This window comes from Lytechinus pictus, chromosome 15 (assembly GCF_037042905.1).
Source record: "Lytechinus pictus isolate F3 Inbred chromosome 15, Lp3.0, whole genome shotgun sequence".
In the NCBI taxonomy this organism is placed as follows: Eukaryota; Metazoa; Echinodermata; class Echinoidea; order Temnopleuroida; family Toxopneustidae; genus Lytechinus; species Lytechinus pictus.
This window is the reverse complement of record NC_087259.1, coordinates 6,875,455-6,885,483: the sequence shown is the minus strand read 5'-3', so window position 1 is coordinate 6,885,483 and position 10,029 is coordinate 6,875,455.

Genomic DNA, 10,029 nt, shown 5'->3' with positions numbered 1-10,029 from the left:
GTTGCTTCTTGTTGCCAAGCAATATTTCAAAATAGGAGACAACCCTGGATTAGGATTTCCTTAGTCAGTGCTGCATATATAGCTGCTGACCCTACATGTATGTTGGTATTTGTCAAACTTACAAATTTATATATAGAAAGTAAAAAAGAGGCCTAAGCTTTCGATCCTAGCAGAATCTTCGTCGGATCGAGGCAAAAGCCTGCGACGAAGATTCTGCTAGGATCGAAAGTTTAGGCCCCTTTTTTACTTTCTAATTTTAATTGGCTCTCTTTTATTAGATAAGCAGTTTTCAGCAGCTTCTTTTTGCCAAATTTATATATATACATATATTCTATATAATAAACACAAGTTCACAAGGTTGAATGGAGGTTCATCAAATTTAATTAAATTTGTGATTTTATATATACATATATATATATATATATATATATATATATTCTATATATATATATATATATATATTATATATACTCCTTTTTAAATCTACGATTTTATTTCTACGGTATTTTCTAAACCAGCACTTCTCAAACGGTGGGCCGCAAAGCCCTCTCAGGTGGGCCGCGAAAAGCTCCAGGGTGAGAAAAAAAAACTAGTAGAAAAACTCATTTCACAGACCTGTCCGAATATGGTATGTCGATCAGTCTGTGCGCGTGCGGGTCAAGCAAAACTGAAGTACGCTTAGGTATCATGCATGTTGCAAAGCATGCACATGCACACTATGATGGTTTTAATGCAATTGTCGTCCATTTACCGGACATTTGTGAATGCAGATTAGTTCTCAATATGTTTGTTTCAAATGTGATTCACAGCTTTGTGTTCAAATTTCACAATACATTTTTCATCAAAATTGAAGTTTTCTTAAAATTTTGGTAGGTGGGCCTAAAAAAAAAATCTAAGAGTCAAAGTGGTCCTCGAGTAAAAAAAGGTTGAGAAGCGCTGCTCTAAACCATTTGTGATTTTATATATACATATATATTGAAATATAGGGCTAGGGTAAGGGTAGCAATATGGTTTATGTTAGGTTTAGGGTTAATGCATATATCTTATCATATTTGAATACATGTAGAGATTTGATTAAATAATTAATTATAATCTACCGGTATCATAATTTTTTGACTAGTTGTACATGTGAAGGCCTACATCTATTTAATTTTTTTTGCAGAACCAAGCATTGCCCCAACTACATTGTATGTTTACAAAACCCTCTGAAAGACAAGTCTTTTTATCATTGGCCTAGATCAGGTTCAAAGACACACTGTCAAGGGCACCGCACAGCATAATTACCCACCCCCCCCCCACATTGATACTTTACTCCCAATGCATTGACTGTAAAATATTTACCTTCACTGAGAGCCATGAAGATTATTATCAACGAATTATATCAAATAATAGCCGTTTCATATTGAGGAGATGCCTATAAAAGCTTTGTGTTTGTACACAACATAAATAGCTAGCAAGGTCATGTAGACTAAATGTTTGTACAAGATAAACTGTTCCACTTTTTTCTTGATCTAGATAGTGGATATCAGATCACATGATGATGAGGATTCCTTAAAAGGCTTGGATTCAAAGACTAAACCGACGGTGATAAATTTTTTTTGACATCTTTGTCGGCATGATGGCAAATATTATCAAGGTGAATGCGATCTTTATAAATTATGTCAGCTTGTGTCTTCTGAAAGAATAGATAAGAGTGACATCTACAGGTGCGAGCCTGTAACTCCCGGTCATTTCTTGTGGGATTATTGCTGCTGAAAATTACTCCTTCATGAGCTTGCATGAGGAAAGCTCATAGCCTACTCACTTTGTCAATATACCTCGTTTGAATCTGATTGTTGTTGACATTTGATAACATATGCATTTCTCATTTAAAACCAAGGATTATTTTTCCTACAAATTACATAATGTGTGTATAATAATATCCTTCCTTTAGATGTTTTTTAAGAGGGTATACTTTTTAATAAACAGGGTTCTTCATTTTAAGTAATAATCAATCTATATGTAAGATGAAATGTATTATTGTCAACCATTTTTATCTGTATACAATTGAATGTAATCTATGAGGCGCCAAGTGTACGCCCGTATTTTCCGTCCAAATCACGCCATTCCGTTCACAAAATAAATTTTTATTCAGACGAAAATCATTTCGTCATGACGCTGTTTTATTTCGTATACGAAATCTATTTTTGTCACACGAAATCAATTTCGTCGAGACGAAATGTAATTGCGTCCACAACATTTATTTCGTACCGTACGAAATTAATTTCGTCGAGACGAAATGTAATTGCGTCCACAAAATTCATTTCGTACCGTACGAAATTAATTTCGTCGAGACGAAATGTAATTGCGTCCACAAAATTTATTTCGTACCATACGAAATTAATTTCGTCGAGACGAAATGTAATTGCGTCCACAAAAATTTATTTCGTACTAACGAAATAAATTTTGATCAAACGAAATGGCACACCAAGTATCCGACGGTAAATTCCGTCCAATTCACGCCATTCCGTACACAAAAAAAGTTGTTATTCAGACAAAAATCATTTCGTCAAAACGCAGTTTTATTTCGTATACGAAATCTATTTTTTGTCACACGAAATTAATTTCGTCGAGACGAAATTCATTTCGTACAATACGACATGAATTTTTGCTATAACGAAATGGATTGCGCCGACGAAATGAACTTCTTGTGGTACGAAAAGTTTGTCGTTGCGATGCAAAGATCTATTCTGTAAACGAAATGAATTTTCCACCGGATGGAAAATTCATTTCGTTTACAGAATCGGACACTTGGCGCGCTAAGTCCGCCAAGTGTAAAAAAAAAATAGTTTCGTGTCCGAAACACGGAAATAAAAGGAAGGAAGTGGTCCGAAACGGCATTTACGCCCGCTCTGTCAAGTATAGGGGGGGGGGGGGTATAAGAAGGGTGCTGATTGGCTGCCTTGCTCAAGCCGTTATGATAGTGTCATTTTGTGGGACAGGCTAACCGATGAGACATAATGTAGTGAAATATTCAATATTGCTTTGAAATGTACTTTCATGTTTCCTTTTTTTTAAAGACCTTTTTGTCCCTTTCTTTCCTTTGTGGTTCTTTAATCATCCCCTTTCTCTGTCTCTATTTATCACTTCTTTTTATCTCTATTTCTTTTTAATCTTACCCTCTTCTATTTACATTTCGTTGTGTTGTTTATTTCTTGCCTCTCTTTCTCATCTCCCCCTCGATCTCTCCCCCCTGAAATTTCAGTATAGTATATGGTCGCTCTTCTTTGATACAGTTGTACATGTATAGCCACAAATAACTCAAATGTGAAATTGTTAAAATGTTTAAGTTATAGTTTTACTGCGGGGGGGGGGGGGGCAAGGGATACCAATGCTCTCTCATGACAAAAATATTAAATGTGTATCTGTCTAGTAGGGGATATAAGAAAGTCGCTGCATTGCTCAAGCCGTTTTTGTCCCCTTCAACTTACTTTGATTGATTGAATTCATTGTCATGCACAAACAAAAGCTGCATAAGAATCGTCTTGTGGCTCCCATTTCATAATACAGAACATATAACAAAAATACAAAGTAATCACAAAAGTAAATACAAATTGAAAACATGACAATACACATTTCATATTTCTGTTGAGAGCCAGAGGAGAGCAACTTACTAGTTTATTTTATGTCCCCTGCCCCCCCCCCCCGTGAAACTAACTGAAATGACAAGTCCACCCCAACAAAAAGTTGATTTGAATAAAAAGAGAAAATTCCAACAAGTATAACAGGCGCGTATCCAGGATTTTGCACCCAGGGGGGGGGGGGGACCTAATTTTTGTGCTCCGGTGAACTTTTAGAAAATGGCGCCCCCACCTTCCGCCTGGCACACATAGGTGCCTTAAATGCATGTTGAATTATCTAATTTCATAATCACGTGAAAAAGGACAATCGAATAACACTTTTTTTTAGTATGTTCATTAAAAAGATATTCATGATTATGTTGTCATGCCACTTTTTCAAAAGAATAAATGCGAATGGGTGGGTGTTTCATACATCTCTTCGTAAGTTAAGAGCGACTTTTAGAACGACCGGTAAACCTTTTTACGCTCTAAATAATCACCAATGAACATTGAATATTCAATATCATTTACCACAAGAAAGGATCACCAGTCGTTCTTAAAGTCACGCTGTTAATGTACAAGCACTTCGGGGTTTAACTCCTCATCAGAGTAGGTCCTACTGAAATTATGTGAGAGCGGACATTTCTTTCCAGGGGCGGATCCAGCTTTCGCTAATAGGGGGGGGGGGGAGTATTGCCATCTAATATGTTCTCCGATCGGAAATTCTAAGCACTTTTTGAAATCTGAACATGATTGGTATTATTGATGCGAGTACGAAATTTGAATTTGAATTTGAAAAAAAATTGATACGCGATCGGAAAATTGTTGATATTCTGATCTCAAATATGGAATTTCTGTAAGCACTTTTGGTAATCCAGAACTGGATGGGTATCTATCTCAACATTAATGCAAGCGAAAAGCGCGAGCTGATAATTTCCGAATTTACGACGTAAAACTGAACATTCTATGCACTTAGCCTGGGTTAATTTAGCTTTATCAAATATATTGATGCGAGCGTGAAGCGCGAGCAGAAAATTTATGTTATTTTACCTAACATTTGGACATTCCAAGCACTATTGGTAATGACAGGATCGATAGGTATCTAACAAAATCATTTGCGCTCGCATTAGAATTTTTGATATTCCGACTCAAAACTAGACATTCTAAGCGCATATTGTAACTATGAATGGTATGGTATCTATAAACAATTGATAAAAATGTTTGATATTCTAACCTATAATTTTGACGTTCTAAGCACTCTTGGTAATCATGAGCAGAATGGGCATCTAATTTAATGCGAGCGCGTAGCGCGGGTTTAAAATTTTATCCTAGCTGGACATTCTAAGCAAATTTATTAACCATGAACAGGATGCGTATCTATCTGAACAATATTGTAAGAGCGCGAAGCGTGAGCTAAAAACTGTGATATTCTGACCAAACATTTGGACATGATCGATCTTCACCTTACTAAACAATTGATGCGAACGCGAAGAGCGAGCATAAATTTTTTTATATTCTGACCTAAAATATGGACTTTCTGAACTCTTTTGGTAATCATGAACAGGATGGCATCTTAACGATGCATTAATTTGATGCAAGTGCGAGCACCAAACTAATGTGTAACGTGAGGCTGAACATCAATTCGGCGCCCCCCCCCCCATGTTGAGGATCAATTTGAAGCCCTTAGGACGAACTTTTATTCGGCGCCCCCCTAGTGCGAACATCAATTCGGCGCCCCTCTTCCCTCTTATTTATCTTTCTTTCCCCTTTTCTCTTCTTCTTTCTCTCCGTTTTTTCTTCCCCTTTATCTTTTCCTCTCTTTTCTTCTTTTTTCGCCCCCCTTTTCGTCTACCGGGGGCTCCGGGCCCCGAAAGCCCCACACCCGAATACACGCATGCATAATACTGAAAATTTTATCAAAATTGGATGTGAAATAAGAAAGATATGATATTTTAAAGTTTCGTTTAATTTCACGGAACAGTTATATGCGCATCCTGGTCTGTATACGAGGAGACTGATGACGTCATTCGCTCGCTACTTCTTGTGTATATTATTACATGAAATATTTTAATTTTCTTCTCATTGTCAAGTGAAACAAAGTCTAATTCCTCCCTGAACACGTGGAATTAGCATATTGTTTTAATACTATATGCTTTGAACAGTCAGGTTAATCCTTATTGTCAAATCTGTAAAAATGGAATATTGTATAATTCAAACAATAAAAAAAAGAAATAGTGAGTGAGGGACACCATCGAATGTCTCATTTCCATCTCACAGAGTTGTGCATATAACTGTTTTGTGAAAATTGAGTGAAACTTGAAAATGTCATAACTTTCTTATTTTACATCTGATTTGATGGAATTTTCAACGTTTTGCTAGTCTGATTTGTTTCTATTCATTCAAATCAACATTTTTCTGGGGTGGACGTGACCTTGAAATACTTGAACAATTTAATACATAGTCGAAAAGTCATTGACAACATTATGTACATGTATGTATAAATCGGTTTATGGAAATAACTATGTGGAAAGACAGAAAAAGAGCGACCATATACTACACTGAAACGTCAGGGGGAGAGAAAGAGGGGGGGGGGGGGAGGCAAGAAAGAAACAACACAAACGAAATGGAAATATAAGTGGGGAAGATTAAAAAGAAAGAGAAATAAAAAGTGATAAAGAGAGACAGAGAAAAAGGACGATTAAAGAACCACAAAAGAAAGATAAGGATAAAAAGTCTAAAAATGAAACATGAAATGAAATATCAAAGCGATATTAAATATTTCACTACATGTGCCTCATCGCTTTGCCTGTCCCACAAAATAATGACATACTACCATAGCGGCTTGAGCAAGGCAGCCAATCAGCGCCCTTCTAATACCCCACTCGACAGTAAATGCCGTTTCTTACACGAAATGATTTTTTGGACACTTGGCGGACTTATCGCGCAAAGTGTCCGATTCTGTAAACGAAATGAATTTTCCATCGGACACTATCTTGGCGTGCCAGGTGTTTGATGGAAAATTCATTTCGTTTACAGAATAGATCTTCGCATCGCAACGAAAACTTTTCTTTGCCACAGGAAGTTCATTTCGTCGGCGCAATCTATTTCGTTATAGAAAAAATCATGTCGTATGGGACGAAATGAATTTCGTCTCGACGAAATTGATTTCGTGTGACAAAAAATAGATTTCGTAACGAAATAAAACTGCCTTTTGACGAAATGATTTTTGTCTGAATAACAACTTTTTTTGTGTACGGAATGGCGTGAATTGGACGGAATTTACTGTCGGATACTTGGTGTGCCATTTCGTTTGATCTAAATTTATTTCGTTAGTACGAAATAAATTTTTGTGGACGCAATTACATTTCGTCTCGACGGAATTAATTTCGTATGGTACGAAATAAATTTTTGTGGACGCAATTACATTTCGTCTCGACGAAATTAATTTCGTATGGTACGAAATAAATTTTGTGGACGCAATTACATTTCGTCTCGACGAAATTAATTTCGTATGGTACGAAATAAATTTTGTGGACGCAATTACATTTCGTCTCGACGAAATTGATTTCGTGTGACAAAAATAGATTTCGTATACGAAATAAAACAGCGTCATGACGAAATGATTTTCGTCTGAATAAAAACATATTTTGTGTACGGAATGGCGTGATTTGGACGGAAAATACTGGCGTACACTTGGCGCCTCATAGTAATCCAACCTTGTAAAAAATGCAATATGGTTGCAATAAAAGATTGAATTGAACTGAACTGGATTTGAATAGGTAGCTAAAAGAGATATTTGAAGGGGTCACTTCCATTGACAAGTGGATATCAATCAAGCATGTCAAGAAAACATGTATAAAGGCTATCTATTTCATGATGCATCTAGGACTAAAATTATATGGGAAAAACTTGTTAAAAGTTATATTTCGTATCCAATACTTGTTAAAGGGTGTGGTTCTGTACTTGTTGACCCGTTATCGACTGAGCCCGCATATATACGGGCTGGAGTTTATGGAAAACATGTAGCAAAAGCATTCAGTCTCCAACAGGTTAGATTTTGATCAATACTTGCTAAACAGGGTATGGCATTACACTACTATACTTGTTAAGGGGTGTGTTTCCAGATCTTTGAAACCCCATGGACACGCATGATATCCACAGGTCACTGGAAGTAGCCATCCTTTCCCCCCAAATTTGCTTGATTATAAATTTATAATTGCTTCTCCAAGAATATTTTTCAGTATCACTAATTCATTAAACAAATAATATTTCACAATGAATGAATATGATGTGCCTTTCAGTATAACCCTTATAGGCATTTTCTCTTTTATTTACCAAAGTACATGTGATGTACCAGTACTCGAAAGCAGCAATTTTATGCATATTCTTGTGATATTTCATAACTGGTGGATTTTAGAGATCAATCACAAACTTTTTCATTTCGAAATAGTTTAAAGAGCCAAACAAGTTTTGGTGAAACACTCAAAACCTCATTTCAGTCACCATTCCAAACATGAGTGTGCATGCATGCCTTAACCCTAAAATGGCCGGGGGGGGGGGGTTGAATCAACCCCCCCCTCAACATTTTCTGCGATCATTCCGCCGCGCAAAATTTTTTGACCGCGCCACTCGCAGAGTTTATACTTTTAAGTCTCGCGCATCTTTTGAGACCAAATTTACGACGCCCGGGTACGCGGTTCCGAAATTAAGCAACATTTTGTAAGTGCATGTCAGACCAAAAATTGTTCCAAAACGTGATTTTGTGTACAAAGTCAATGCAAATTGAGTTTTCTCATCTTATTCATAAAGATATTATTATTTTTACTTTAAACAGCTGAAAGCAATTGATTTTAGGATAATTATGCTTCAAAAAGGTTGTGCAATAAATCTGGTAAAAAAAAACAAAGAAAAACACAAGGTTGAAAAACAAAGAAATACATAAGAAATTCATAAAACAATAAAATACATAAGAAATTGATTTCCAAACCAAGGTTTTTTTCAATTGCCATTGTTAAGAATGCTACAAAGAATATTTTTACCAAAAATGAGCATTCTAGGAGCTTTATTTAGTGAATTAGAGCAAAAAGTATGATTTATGCATAAATTAGCATAATTAATTCATATAAAATAAAATCTCATTATTTTGGAAAATTTTACCATACAGCCTTGTAGATTACATCGCACACTACCAGCGTGCAAATTTTTGCGGCACTCGCGCGATCGGCGGCCGAGATCTCAGGGGGGGGTTGAATCAACCCCCCCCCCAGCCACAGAACAGCAAAAAAAGCCCGGCCTAGTTAGGGTTAACACAGTTTTATCTTTTCGCCACTCGCTCAACAAATTTTGTCATTCCTTGACAAAGCCTCAAGGGCAATATTATTTGTCACCCTAAAACATCACAAGGTTAAGGTTTAATCTCTATGTCAACATTATTTTTTGGTTCACAAAATTTGTCTTTTAAAAGTTTCAATTTAAGTTTTTATTGGTTTTTCAACCTACCATTGAAATTTATAGATCACATTATTATGTTAACATAGATCTAAACCCAAGCCTGGAGGCGCTGCAACTGAGATCCCGCCTAGGTTAACATAAAAAAGCAGAATTTGGTCTGAGTTGAAAAATAATTTTAGGATTTTTTTTTATTCAGTTCTTAGACTTAGTTTCTTACACTTACATGTAAACTTAGTTGCCAATTTACTAGACTGATAAATAAGTCTATTTCTGTCAGGGATATGCTCCGCTGAGACTTTGTCTGCTCCGTCAATTTGCTCCTCTGAGTCTTCTTCTGGCTCTGCAGTACCCCCTCATGATATAGCTCATGGAGTAGCCTAGTAGGAGATTTACAGCCTTACAGGACTACCTAAACTCCTGTACTGTATGATGGGGTGCCCAAACTTCGCGGACTTTAAAAAAATATTCATCAGGCTTAAATTTGCTCACAAAATATTCATAATTTATACAAAACCAATTACAGAAATAATTACCACATTGACGGCAAGATCGTAGACTATAAAATCATGGACGAAAATGTATAGTACATGTAGGTCAAGGGATTTTGCTGGTAAAATTTTATTCCTATCGACGAATGCGCGCTGTGCTGGAAAACCGTTCTGAAAGTGTTCCCTAACTTCATGGACCAAAGTTTTTGTGGAGATTTAAACAAAAACTCAAGCTCAAAAAGTGAAGAAAAAAAATTCAGATTGACTGCAAAATGCTATAGAATTGGTTAGTACCACATTTACCTTACATTTTTGATGATTTCTGCTTGCAAAATGGTGATATCGTGATGCTTGTTGAGATTCTTGAGAATATCAGATTTCTTCAAAACGGGAGAGCTCTAAGAGTCTAACAATGACAAATTTGCTGATCAATCTTTTGTCAATATTTTCATGATTACTGAACTCATTCTAAAGAAACTTACATCAAAGGG